Raw genomic sequence first — 15026 nt, 5'->3', positions numbered from 1 at the left:
GAATTTAGGCACACTGAAAGCAACAGTCTGAGTAATACTTTAATAATTTAAGTCCATTAAATGACACTGCTTTTTTTCTAGGCATTACTTTTATATTATGAGTAGAAGATGATAAAAGTGTTGATTACATTGAAAGTGTGGGGAAAAGACCATATCATTCTTTTTTTTCTTTTGACTCAAACATACCTGATTTTTACTATGTTTCACGTGACTTTGAATAAAACTGAGAAATTTTCAGAGAAATTTCTTCATGACTAGAAGTATGTCTGTTTTCTTATCTTGTTTTAAACAAAGCAGCTCTACCCTTATTAATTTCTAACTCAATACAGAAATTCGCAATAGAAAACAGAGTCTCTTCTCCAACAAGGAAACCTCTTGTAGTTGGGCTATTCCCAGATAAAAGTAGTCCATCCCCTGTAGAGACCCACTCATGAAAGAGTAGCCCCTAGTGCTGAACAACTGAACAACGATAACACTGAAGACTCATCCTACGTGCCTGACACCTGCCTGCTCTTTCTCCATGAGTGGCTGTCATCCACCAGCATTCAAGTCAGAGAGCCTTTCTGGGCCTTACAAATCACAGGTTAGGCCCATCACAAATTATTGCCAAGGTCTGCTGTTTGGTAACACTTGGGAAAGCTTGGAAAATTCTCCCAGGTGACTAACCTAATTTGGAATTCATGACCTGAAATACCAGTGTACTATCTGGCTTTAGACTGTTCCCTTTATCTTAAGGCAGCACAGTCCACAGATTACATACGCCTATTTCTTTCTATGTGTTTGAGGTTTTAAAATATGTCTTTTAAAGTTTAAATTGTGAGTATTATCAGTTATATCACAGCAATAAAAGACCTTGTAGAGAAAAAAAAAAAAAAAAAAAGATTGTCATCTATTGTTATTATTCATCACCGTATTCTTCAAAGAATACTTTTCAGGACCTTGTAAAGCATATTTCACAGAATCTCAGAATGACTGAAGCTGGAAGGAACCTCTGCTGTCTTCTGGACTAAACCCTCTGCTCAAGTAGGGTCACCTGAAGCTGATTTCCCAGTACCATGTCGAGGCAGCTTTTTAATATATACAAAGATGGACAGTCCACAATGTCTCTGGGCAAATGGTCTAGAGCTCAGTCACCCTCGCTGTAACAAGGTGACATTCAGAGGAAACCTCCTGTGTTTCACTTTGTGCCCATTGCCTCTTGTCCTGTCACTGGGCACCACTGAAAACAACCTGGCTCCCTTTTCTTTACATCCTCTCTTCTCTTCCTAAGGTATGTATGCACATTGATAAGATCCCCCTGAGTCTTCTCTTCTGCAGGCTGAACAGTTCCAGTTTGCTGACTTCTCTTACAGGAGAAATGATCCAGTCCCTTCAACATCTTCATGGCCCTTTATTGGACTCTCTCCAGTATGTCCATGTTGGCCTTTTATTGAGACACCCAGAACTGAATACAGTACTTCAGGTGTGGCCTCATCAATGGTGAATAAAGGTGAAAGTTCACCTCCCTCAGCCTGCTGGCAATACTTTGTCTAACGCATCCTAGGATCCCATTAGCCTTCTTTATGGCAAGGGCACACTGCTGGGTCATGTTCAACTTGGTGTCCACCAGGACCCCTAGCTGCCAAGCTGCTTTCCAGCTGGGTTGTCATATTTACTAGCAAACCTAAATTAGTCATCAGTTTGCCAATGATATCCCAAATTGTCACCCTGCAGTTATAATGCAAATCTTACATATACCACCATACTACCTGTTAATAAAGGGACCAAATATTTTACCTTTTCCAGAAATGCTAAGAGCACACCGAGTTCTGCAGCCTCCCAAAGCATATTGTAACTGTAGTGTGGTTTTAGTAAAAGTAAGATACTGATTGATCTTCATGAATAATTGCTTTTACTGAAGAGAAACACTATATCTAACATTAAAGACATGATTTAATAGAAGAAAAAACACTTAAAATGTCTTACAGAATCAGTTTTTACGATCATTGTAGGGTCTAACTGAAATTCACAAATTTTTACATATGCAAAAGCATGTCAAATGTACAGGGCAGATATATGTCAGTAGGAACTGTTGAATAAAACTATTAGTCAGGAGCACAAGGTTCCTGTCAGCTGACTTTAGTCTTCTACACCCAAACTATCTGTGTGTGGCTCTCACTGAAGGAAATGGTGGGATATAGGTGTTGATAGAACACTTCCTCTGGTCTGTTTTATAGATTTCTTTCACAATGAGATACATTGCATTCTGAAAGTGCCTGTTTCTTTCTGTTGACTGTAAAATGAGCCTATAGTGACTAGTTCAGATGTTGACATTCACAGCTAGACATTATAAATCCTAACCCTGCTTCCTGATCTGTATTGGCCATCATGTTGATGACTCTGCTAAGAGGTATTTCTGTTCTTTCATGAATAGTGTAACCTTCTTGATTAATTCAACCCTTAAAACCAAAAATAAGTCTGGAGAAAAAGATAATCTTAGCAAAACATACAAAATAAAAGACTTCAATGCTTTCAAATGGAAAATTGCCTTTCTTTCTGACCTATAATACAGAGACTCCAAAATTCAAGCATGCTAGTAGTCCTCAATTGTCAGAGCCTTTTTGCAGAAATTGCTGATCACTGATACACAGCTACAATTGCCTTATAGTCCCAGCCAAGATTCCAGACTAATGTAGAAATACAGCTTTCAGGGTTCATTGCAATTTGAAAGGATCAGGGCAATGAGGCGGAGGTGCTCTGAACGAAATCTGTACCACTTCAGCAATCCTATTTCCAGGACATCTCACTGAAGAGGTCTTCATGAAGTGGAGACTGCATACACCTGACTTATTTTCCTTTTTTTTTCCTCCCACTCCCTAGATACTCAGTGTCATGGTTTTGGACAGGTGTATAACAGGCCCTATTCTCTCTCACACTGATTAAATTGTTTCTCTAAATTCCTGTTCTTTCATTAAATGTATTTTCTGAAAGATTATAGAAAATAGGGTTATCAATCCTTTCCAGTAACAGCAAAAAGTACATATATAACTTACATTTATTTACTTTCACTTTTTCTGACCACGTTTATTTATAAAGGCAATTGTAAAAATAATGTATTCAATGAAGTATTGTGCCTTACCGAAGTCCATTTGATCATCTAGTCTTAATATTTATTGAGATAACAATATAAATTCATTACATTATTCCTGAATGTGCGCAATCTATTGTATGGACTCTTGTTACCAAAATGCCATCATCACACTCAGCACTGTGTGGCCACAGAAGTCCAAGATAACTGTCTCCTTTGAAAATGTTCTGGTGAGCATAACACCAAAGCATGTATCTTTTTATTTCTGAAAAGTTGTACTTTTTTTTTTAAAAAAAAAATCTGTCATATCTTGCCATAAGAAATATAAATTTTATATATATACAAAATCAAGAGTGTTATATTTAGTTTTAAAAGAAACTTGTTTAAAATTTTGACATCAGAATTAGTTTACAGCCTATTTGACAAGTCTGTCTTTCCAAATGAAAATAGCCATCCTTGGATATGTGAGGTACACACAGAGATGGGGCAGGAATAGTTAGGCATTTTTAAGTGATACATTTTATTTCTCTTTATAGAAATGATTGTGTTTAAATACAGAGTAATGTTTTTTTCTGTAGGAGAAAAAAAATTAACTTTCCTCAGACTCAGTGAACAGTTTTGCTTTACTGTAACTTAATTATAGATTTAATATATCTGCTGTAGATGGTCAGTGATAGACTTGAGTCTTACTTAAACTCCAATTCAGCTTTTACATTACTGAACAACTTCTCAGATACTGGAATCACTTAATTAAATCTGACATATGTTCTCAAATATTCAGGTATTTTAAAAATTATTACCTTTTCTCTAATTGATATAAATTGATTCCCAGTGGTACACTCCCTTATAAATATTGTGTTTATCTGTAAGGCATAAAGAAATATATTTGTCTAAATTAACTAAGTAGCTACTACTACTTATGCTGGGGACAGCACTGAATAATGACTAATGCAGGTTGAGAAACAAATGCTCTTTTATTGCACATGGCCGAATTCTATATTGTTTGAAACCTCTGTTCTACAGTTAACCATTTCACAGTACAATGGTTATGGAGGATTTTCTCTTTAACATGAACATATGAAGTTTTCAGATTGGGGTGATATTGAAATACTACATGGTCTTCACTCATTTCAGGTGAACATTTTTTCATCCTTTGCATTGATTTCTCTGCCCTATCAAACAAAAACTATTTTTCTTCCCTTGAAAGAGCCTTCCCTGCCTATTTCCCACCCTACTGACTATGTTTCATTCACTACTGGAATGACCACATCACCTATTTTTATCTGACCACAGAGTCAGACCTCATTTTTCTTTTATTGAAAACATTCTGCTTTTCCTTTGGCTGTCATTCAGACTTGGCAGGATCACTTATACCGACACACAATTCAACATTCATTCATCTTCTAATTTTCCTAGGTGCAATATCCACTTAAATAGCTAGTAATAGCTAGTCTGATATTCTGCTGAAGCTATGCCCTTTTGGCATGACAAGTATTGTCCTGTGTGTTTTTTTCTATTTCTGTACATCTATAGTTTCTTATCTTATGTCAGGTTTGATTTTGTCCTCTGTTTTTTTACAGTATTTGACACCACTGGTTCCTACGCAAAGCTTCTAAATGCAATAATAAAAAAAATTCATTGATTAATTTACCAATGAGCCTAATGTCACCTGCAACATGCCTTAAAAACACAGTATGAAACATGGTAGAATCACTTGCAGTCTCATGGGAGGAAGCAGTGTAGATTAAAAAGTGAACCAAGAGACAAACTTTCACTTGTAAAATTAAAGTATCTCCAAAATGCTGCAACACATTCATAAAGCCCTAGAAAGTATAAAGAAACTGCAACTTTATAAAGTAAATTTATTATTCTCTTTTACTATTAGAAATGTCTTCATTTTACTAGTTTCAATTTTGGGGGAAGTCATCTTATACTTCTATCATTTTGACAATATTTTGTTTAGAGATGAGGTCACTGTTTTCCCTGCACTCAAGTCTATCCCTACATGAACAGGAAATGTTCTTTATATACGCCAAAAAGTTGTGCAAAATACATGTAAGTAGTGCAAAATACAAGTAAGTTAATTGAAACAGGATGTTGCTGGTGCTAAGAACTTTGTAGGATTCAACAACAAATAGGTATTATTACTAAAAGCAAGACTGAAAATTCTGCAAGATATCATTTCTTCTTGAAAATTCCAGCAGGCTGGAAGTGCGCTGATTATGAAACAGCATGCAAAAGAAAAAATGAGTATGACTAGGCTGGTTAACCTCACATCAATCCCAGGGGAAAAAAAAAAAAAAATAAAGTATTGAGTTAAAGGAAAGTGGAATAAAATTATTGGAAGTCCATATCAATATAATAATCTTTAAAAGAGGACTTTTTTTTTTTTTCTTCCAAAATCTATCACAAGCATATCAATGAATTAACTTTAACAAATACAGATAGATATAAGCAACAAACTATGGTCAAATGAGCTCTAATTTGTCTAATAAAAAATCCATTACACAAATGTTATTATCTAAAAATAACAACTTACTCTGAAAAACTGAAAATGCAATTACAGTAATTATCCTTCTTAGGAATATTTTCGTTCAGCAGATAACGTTCTCTGAAGTTATATATGTTTGCCCTCACTAGACACATATTTGCCCTACATGCTTGTTTGATCCTCTTGAGTTCTCTGCTCAGTCATTTTCTTCAGAAGTTAACACAGAACATTCTAGCCAATAAGTAATATTATTAAGTTTTAAAGGATATCTATGACATACTAGTAAATCTTTCTGCACGTTGGATCCATTAGTGCTCATGGCATTTAGAAGTAGTCTCTGAATCTTGCGTGAAAGATACATATACAGTTTTGACCATTAGTTGTGGAATTAGATTTCATAGTTTATTTTTACTGCGAAGTGAGACCCCAGGGTCTTTATCTGTCCTACTTTAATGTGCTCTGTTTCATTTTAAAATCTCCATTCAGAGTTTCTGAGCAACTGGTGATGGCTTCACCATCAAAAATATTTCATCGTGTTGTCTTTTATTAGCTGCCCACAGAATGGAAGAACAGTCAACATTTCTTTCTTGTTTACCCAGGGAGATTTTCTTTTGAAATACAAAGTAGAACCCCAAACCCACCTAAACAATTCTAAGAAATGGAGTAAGTGTGTAAAGAAGTTAAAACTGTATTCCTAGCTTTTTAGATTTTAATATATAGATTTTCTATGTTGCAATAGCTAATAGGTTTTTACAAAATAAATATTTTCAGGATAGTAAGGTAGTTCACAATATACAGTAGGGCAGTGGTTCTCAACCTGTAGTCCATGGACCTTTGGGAGGCTGTGATGGGTCACAGAGGGTCTGCAAAGGATTAAAGCAGAGGTGTGGAATGTCCAGCTCAGAAACATTTGGTCTGGTCCATGGCAAGTGCTAAGCCTCCTTTTCCCACAACCCCCTCCTCTCAATTTTCCTCTCATACTCAAGCACCCCCACCCACCACCCACCACCCCTGCCCTGAAACACTAGTATATTCTATGCTGGTATGGTTGGTGGGACCCGTTTTAACTGGGCTTTTTTTCTCTTAAAGACACTTTCTTAACCCAAGAGTCCTCTTAAGGAGCACGAAAGGGTTGAAGTCTGTTACTCCACGTGGCAGCCCTGGACCTATAAACAAAAATATATGGTGACCGAACACAGACAAACAAGGGGGAAGCTGAGAGGAATTGTAAAAACTTTTAATCAAATTTTAATGTAAAAATTGGCATCAAATTCAGAGTTAGCATGTTAAAGTACTATAAATTGGGCCGTATGAATAGGAAGATTGTTGATACCTTTATTTTAAATTTATATAGATCATTACAATATATTGTAATAAGAGTGTCTGCATCAACAGATTATTTCCCCTTCTCTCCAAATTTGAATACCCTTCAAGAGAAAACTGAAATAAATATTTGATGCAGTCTAGTGCTTTGAATCTTGAATTATGTTTTGGTGGTCCACGGCCACAAAAATTATGTAAAGGGGATCTGTGATGAAGGAAAGGTTGAGAACCCCTGAAGCAGGGGATAATATGAATAGCTGCAGATTATCAGGTACCTCAAGCATTTAGATCTGATTTATAACATTGATACTATCAAGTATTAGTGAGATTTTTCAGGACTACTCAGTAATGAAATTTCCAAGGGCTTTAGTCAAGAGTTATGAGACTTAGTACTCCTTAACATCAATTCTTAACATATATGAACTTCAGTCACAACTTTAATAAAACACTGACTCATTTACAGAAGAATGGCACAGTAACAGCACCATAAAGTGGTCTGCATCTTGAAATGAAGAGGACTATCCTATTTGACTAAAAGTATTGAGACATGTTAAATAATACAGTTGTTAAGACTAATGTTGATCAAGGGATTCTGTGGAAAAAAAAAAAAAAAAAAAAAAAAAGTATCACTAGAAATTTTATATTCATAAATAACAAATATGAAATTCAGTTTCAAAATAGATCTGCAGCTATTTCTTCCAGTAAGTAAGAAGCTAGCACCATGCAGTGGCAAAATATAGTCTTAGAGGAGAGACTGACAATTATGGGATTAACATTATCATTTGCAGCAGTCTCCATTGCTTTTCCTTACACATTTTGACTAAGTTGTGAGACCTGATCTAAGGTAGCTGTAAAAATTCAAAATAATGCTTTGTATGGCAGTATATGGATTTTGAAAATAATAAAAAGCATCTCATTTTTCTTCTAATTAGGAAGCATTTCACTCATGTCTTGATTTCTAATGCATCAGCATCCACTTCTAATTCAGCAACTGAAAACACTTCTGAAGCTATTGACATAACAAAAAATATCACAGAGTTTATTTAACACCAGAAAATCTTCACCCATTTAATCCATAAAAGTTAAGTGATTTTCATCAAAGCTATTAAGCTAACTCATAAAGCTTGGCAGGGGAGATTTAACATTCTGTTTCTTAGAGCAAGCCATCTGTGGTTGCATTTTAAGAATTTCCGTCAGTCATAACGGACCTGGTCTACAGTCCAACAAAGTCAAAAGAAAGATTGCTATTAATTCCAGTGGGCTCTGAGAAAAACATTGACCCTGGAAACAGTAGCTGATTAGTAGTGTCTTCTCTATAAACAGCTGTGTCTTTCCTTACCTCAAGCTTGTGTTTTCCACTTACTTTGCAAATATGTCAGCTATTATTCCTTAAAAACACTTTACCAAGCAATAATGTATTAGCTTCATACAATAATTCTTTGCAAAGTATTTTTATCTGTGAAACTTAAGATATTGATCATCATTACCCAGTTCACTAATTATTTACTTTAGACCAGAAGTTACGTGGCTATAAATAGAATAACACAAATTTAAGAAAAAAAAATGCACCTTCTGACAGTATTTTTTGTATTTTCAAAGACTGGAACAAAATGCCACATGACAGTAAGTATAATTCAGCAGATCTTTCACCTCATAACATTGGAAGATTGTTTTTCAAGAAAAGAATGAAAACCATTTCAGCAAAGAAGAAAATACAGATTCAGTTTCTTGAAAATCAGAGGACTTGATTCTCACTAAATATAAATCACTGTAACTTCTTGGACATCGGTGACCACATCCTGAACAGTATAATTTGTTGGAGCTATGACAGTTTACTCCAAACTATGATCTGGCCTCTTGTGCCTCCAGTTTCATGGAGCTTTATAATGGAGAAAACATGTTAGACAAACACTATCTTTGTCCTTGAAGATGATTCAATCTGAAAGGGCAGGAAAGAGGGTAATATAAATCAACAGAATCAGTTAGCTTGTTTTGGGCTTGTTTTACTTCAGGTTTGTTTGGATTATGGCTTTTTTGCTGTTGACTTTTAAATTAGTAACAAAAGTCCCATCTACTTCAGTAGCTCATGATCTTGCCCAGTGGACATATAATGCCAGTCCTTTTGATAAGGAGCTCCTCAGAGTGAGGGCAAAAGAGAAGGAATTTCCTGAACATCGCATTAGTAGATGGATGGAGAGCATGGTGTAGGTGACAGGTGCATGGCACTGTTGTTGATGGACACCTTAATTCCTTTAAACTCAATCTCTGTATGCAGAGATCCCCCCAACGGACCTCACTGACAATCATTCTGCGTTCAATGACCATATGAAATAGGTTAAATTTCCTGTATTAAAGTTCAGAGTTTTATGTTACCCAGCTGCCATTGCAGTGTGCCAATCAAAACAATATATTCACTGCATATGCTCACAACACAAAACCAGCTTTAATATCAACTTTGTCCCTAGGTCTGTAATATACTTTAGTTCCTTCATTTTAGGCTGCTAAAAAAAAAATCAGATTTCGTCAACAGTCACTTACAAGTAAAATTCATGACTCTAGGTTCACTGTATGCATCGCTCTTTAAATTCAGGAGAAAAAAAACCCACACTTTTTCTACTTTCTGGAAGCTCTATCCAATCTTGCACCTTTGTCAGTCAACTATTTCTCTGAAATATTGCTCTCAGATCTTACATGTATCTTCAAGAGGCAATGGTGATGTTTGTTATTTTGAAGCTATTTCAAACTCTTAGACAAGTGCTACTTATTTTCATTTTATGCCTATCTGCAACACTCTTCCATGTCTCACTCATTTCTCTGTAGGCAGTCATTTGTCACCTCTATTGCATCATTTTGAAACTGCATATCTCTCTCTAGGCACTAGAATGTGTTTGGTGAAAGTAATAAAGACTCCTATCACTTATATAAGTTTCCCTGCTGAAGGTGAACTCTTGAACTACACTTTTCTGCTCTTTGCAGAAGCCACTGCAGGGCAATTTCATCTTTCAGCCATACTTAGGCTCACTGATATCACTCCACAACAAGAAACACAAGAGAATATGGAGAACATGTTCAGAAATTACTAGAATTATTATGATACACATTTAAGTGTAGTGGCTAAATCTTTTGTTTGTTTGAATGGAACAGTATTTAACACATTTTACAAAGTAATATTTCTGAGTAGATTACTCTGCTTTAAACTGTTTATAGTCTAAAATAGTATTTGACTTGATTTCGTACTTGTTTTTATAAGCAGGTTATCCAAATCTTAAAAGAAACTCTCGTCTTCCTGTCTTTTGTCTTATTTATTTTTCCTATATATGAATTTATACTTGGTCCAGCTTTCAAGAAAACTAATATAAATTTTAACTTAATGAAAGAGAATTAGCCTTATTTGAAAACAAACAAACAAACAAACAAACAAACAAACAAACAAAAGTTGTTAATAAGAATCAGAGAAATACATAATTCAGGCTGCTAGATGAAAATAAGAAAATTCTTACCCCTAAGACAGATGACTAGCTAATGCCATTTTAATGCTTAATCCATTTTTAAAACTTACAGTAAAATATAGTACAATATCTACATGATTTCCAAGAAAAATTAATAACATTGCTCTACATATGAGATGTCTTAGTAGGTATGGGACTTTCAAAAGCTAACACAAGAAGGGGAAGACAGGAGGAGGAGACTAAACAATTTAAGGAATGCATAGAAACCTCATGTATAGTCCAAACCATACAAAAAAAATCTATTTCTATTCTTTTAGAATGGTACTTCCAATTCTGTAAGATTGCAGTAAGTGCATTTTGTATTGACCACTGGTTTGACATTCAATTCTCTAAGAAAAAAAGAGAGAGGATATAGACCAAGACAATATGTAATAGAATTAACGGGGAATCACTTCAGCTTATTGTAACAGTAAGTATTACTTTTGTGGTCAGCAAATAAGCCTACTAAAGGTAAACTTATGCAAATGAGCCATGTCTTCATTGTAAATTGCTAAGATCCCTCAGGTTTACTGTAATGTGGTTATTAAAACCAATGGAGCTATGTTGTTTTGCATTATCTGAGACTGGCACACTGTCTTTACCATACAGCAAATTGGTTATTTAACAGACCACTGCAGATTAAATTTTTATAGTTGCACTCACCAATTATAGTTGGAAATAATTTGTTAAAACATGAATTTTTTGCAGCTTGGAGAAATGAGGCTTTTATGTGCTCTTATGATTATGTACTTTTACAGTTTAGATAAATATCAGTAGGACCACCTTGTACAAGTTTCACTGCATGTGCTAATCTGAGTAAAAGATTTCCAACAAGTTTCCCATTGGTTGTGCTTTTAATTATAAACAGAAATTTATCTGCTTTACATCAGTTGAAGTCAGTGTTGTCTGTGGCTTTGTCATTTCATAATTTGTTTATAAATTCATACTCTTCTGCATCCACATGTTCAGTTAATGAAACTCCAGCACCATTTCCTGAAATCTGGATAACTGGTGTAATCTCTGCAGCTGTCTACCAATGCCTTGAGACAGTAGTTTTGTCTGCTTATTGCTTATTGTATGTTAGAAAAACAGTAATATTGTAGGCTGTTCTTTTATATTTTTTTCCCCCACTGTTTTTCAGGAAAAAAGTTATTGGGTGAATTTTGCTCTCCTTAACATGATCCTTGCTTTGTACTGTTAGGATGCACCAGCTAAAATTAGAATAAATAGTCTAAACCTCAACATGTAATGTGCTTATTCATATGTGCAGAACTGAAAAAGACTATGGCAACTGAAGAAGTGCAAAGAGATGTTTACCTGAATAGACAGCCTTTTTCCACTATATATTGTCTATGAGTTTAGTTGATAAGCATCTGTTTCCTGGCACTGACCTTTAAAGAATCTTTAACTTACTATTTCACAGGAATAAAAATACGTGAAGCAATTCATTACAATCATATGTTGTTTCATGTGTTCAGGAATGGAACTTATGAATGAATACTGTGTTCTCATACTCTAAACAAACAGATGTGTGTATTCCAGCTCCAGACTTTCTGCCTACTTTGGAAATGTACTAAAAAGCATTATCAGTAGGCTGCTGTAGGAAAGATGAGCATTTACAAAAATATTCCAGATATAGACTTATTTCAGAGAGAGGATGACCTTCATTAACTGGCTGTGTGTGGTACTCAATGCCATCCTTCAGTGCTGCCTGGTTTGTTGGTCTCAGACATACGTGACAAGAGGTTCTGAGCTGACCCAAGATGAAAGCATTCGAGTGCAAACAGCAGACACTTCAGAAGTCTATTTACATTTTACAGTGAAATCTATGAACCTAAGCAACTAGAAAGGAGAGGGGGTGAAGATGTTACAAATTATTTGGTGAGAAGTCTGGGCTGCACTTGAGTAAGTGATGACTGAGGACTCCAAGGAAGGGAGAGGTTGCAAGATTGTGATATCTGATAACACAAGAAGGATTTCTTGTCTGCCCTGAAAACTTAGTATCTGCAACTGGTATAGTATCCAAAGTCAGGAAAGGGGAGCAAACTCTGCCAGAGGTGTTTTCAGAGCCCGTTGCAGCTAAGCACCGAGCACACAAAGACTAAATGGGAGGAGGCAGTTGTTAGAGATTCCCTCCTACAGGGAATGGGGTACCTGTTTGCTGACCTGGTATGTTGTCACAGGTGATTTGTTGATTGTCAGGTGAGCAGAACTGGGATGTTGGAGAGGTACTTTCAAGGTTTGTCTGGGTCTCAGACTAATACCCTTTATTGGTCATCCATGTGGGCAACAATGGTGCTGGCAAGGGACACGGACTAAACGAAAAGGTACTACTACATTCCGGAGACAAACATGACTTTCAGAGGTGAGATTTGCGATCCACCCATGGAAGCCTGAGCTGTGTTCACCTACATCCTACAGATGAAAAGGAAAGACTTGTGTAGAAAAAGACACAATTTGTAAATTAACAACTGGCTGAAGGACTGGTGTTACAGGCAGTACTTTGTTTTTTATGGTCATGAGTACTTCTCTGAGAAGTTAAGACTACTATTCACAGATGGGATCTACTTGATGAAGTGGAGTGAGCATCTTTGTCAACAGGCATGACAGGCTGCCAAGAAGGATTTTAAACTAGGTACCAGGAAAGCTAATGATAGCTGTTTGCAGTTAACTCAAGAAGCAGAGGTCATAGGTCATATATGCAGAGGGTTAGAGCAAGGCAGTTTTTGAAAAGGATAAAACAGGTTGAAAGGAAACACCTCAAGTGCCTGCACACAAATGAACACAACTTTGGAAACAAAGAAGAGGAGTTAATGCTCCACATGTAGTTGCAGAGCTGTGCCACCACTAAAATCACTGAGACACAGTCATGGGGTTCTCTGATGGTGATACACCTTGTTCAGAAAAGACAGGCAGGGATGACAAGGAGGAGGGGATTGCCCTGTAAGTGAAGGAAGAGTTGAAATGTATGCTTTTTTAATGGGATGGATTACAGGCTATGTGGAAGCTTGTGACACAGGCCCAGTCCAATAATTTTGCATCATGGTAGGAATGTGTCCACCCAAACAGGGTGAAAAAGTGGGCAAATCCTTCTTCAAATAACTAGAAGTCTCCGAGTCAAAAATCCTACTTGCCATGGGGGATTTAACCACCCTAACATCTGCTTGCAAGGCAGCATGGTCAAGAAAATTTCTGTGTAAAATTTCTGGATGTCAAGAGATTATCAAGAATACAGTTACTTGATAGACCAGCCAGGGCTATCACACAATTGCATCTGTTATTTATTAGTAAAAAAGAACTGTTTGTGGATGTGATAACGAACAGTTGTAGTAACCATGAAACCATAAAGCTCAACATCCTGAGGAGAGAGAGGAATGAGAGCAGCAGAGCACTGACCCTGGATTTGAGGAAAGCAATTTTTTGATTATTCACAGAACTGGTATGATGAGTCCTATTGAAGGCAGCACTGAAGTACAAAGAAAATATGGCAGATCTTGACAGCATCCTTTAGTCACAGGAGCCATTCCTTTTGGTGGAAAAAAATGGCACAACAAGTGACCAACATGGCAAAACAGAAAACTCAAATGAGCTGTGATGGAAAAGGAATGTGTATGGGAGGTGGAAACAGGGACTGACAACAAAAGATGAATATAGAAGAAGCACCGTCTAGACATGACAGGACAGTGTTAAGAAAATCAAAGCTCAGCAAAGCTGAAACCTTGCAAATGGCATCAAGGGCAAGAACTACTCTCACATTATCAGTAAAAGACTGAGCAAAGGAAATGCATTCATGTTCTAGTGGGCAAAAAGTGGAGTACCACAGGGCTTATCCTGGAACTTGTACTGGTTGATGTTTCTACCAGTGACCCAGAGGAGGGAACGGAGGGAAGTACATCACATTTACAGCTGACACCAAAGTGGTGGCAGTCACCACACTAGACAGACAGGCTGCAGTCCAGTGGGACCTGAACAGGGGGAGGAAGGGACTGACGGGACCCCATGAAATTCAGCAAGTATGAGGGCCAAGCCCTGCCCTGGGAAGGCAGCCTCGCAAGGGTGCAGACTGGAGCCAGCAGGGCCATGGAACAGTTCTGGGGGTTGATCATGGACAGTCCTTTCTGTCCAGTGCTCATCAGATCCCTGAATTAAAAGAAGTTCAGAAGTGGAAAACGAGATGATGGAGCTAGAGCCCTTGCCCTGCAAGGAGGGTCTGCAGGAATGGGCTTCTTTCAGCCAGGAGAAAGGATGGCTTTGAAGGCATTTAACAGAAGCCTGACAGTGTTGGCTTCCAGAAACACAAGACAGGTTCTGGTCTAGAGTAAGGAGAAAAAAAAGCCACCTCAAGGACAGTCCAGGAGTAGAACTGCAGAATAGAGAGGTTGTGTCATCTCCATTCTTTTATTTTTTCTAAGATCCAGTTGGATACAGACCTTAGCAACTTGTTCTGAATTCAGTGTCAATCCTGCTTTGAGCAGGATGTTGGACTAATGAGACCGGGTCCCTTCCAGTCTGTGAGATCCTCTCATGAGATTTTGTTCCCTTGGACCTTGGCACCTAAGGTCTAGACAGCTATTTCTGCTTCTTTTTGTAATTCTTCTTAAAAACATTCCAGTTGAAATCACTGGTAATGTTACATTCAACAGTTGGGGGGGGGGGG

The sequence above is a fragment of the Athene cunicularia genome (genome assembly GCF_003259725.1).
Source record: "Athene cunicularia isolate RWA chromosome Z unlocalized genomic scaffold, athCun1 chrZ_part2, whole genome shotgun sequence".
Classification (NCBI taxonomy): Eukaryota; Metazoa; Chordata; class Aves; order Strigiformes; family Strigidae; genus Athene; species Athene cunicularia.
Note: the sequence above shows the minus strand (reverse complement) of the source record.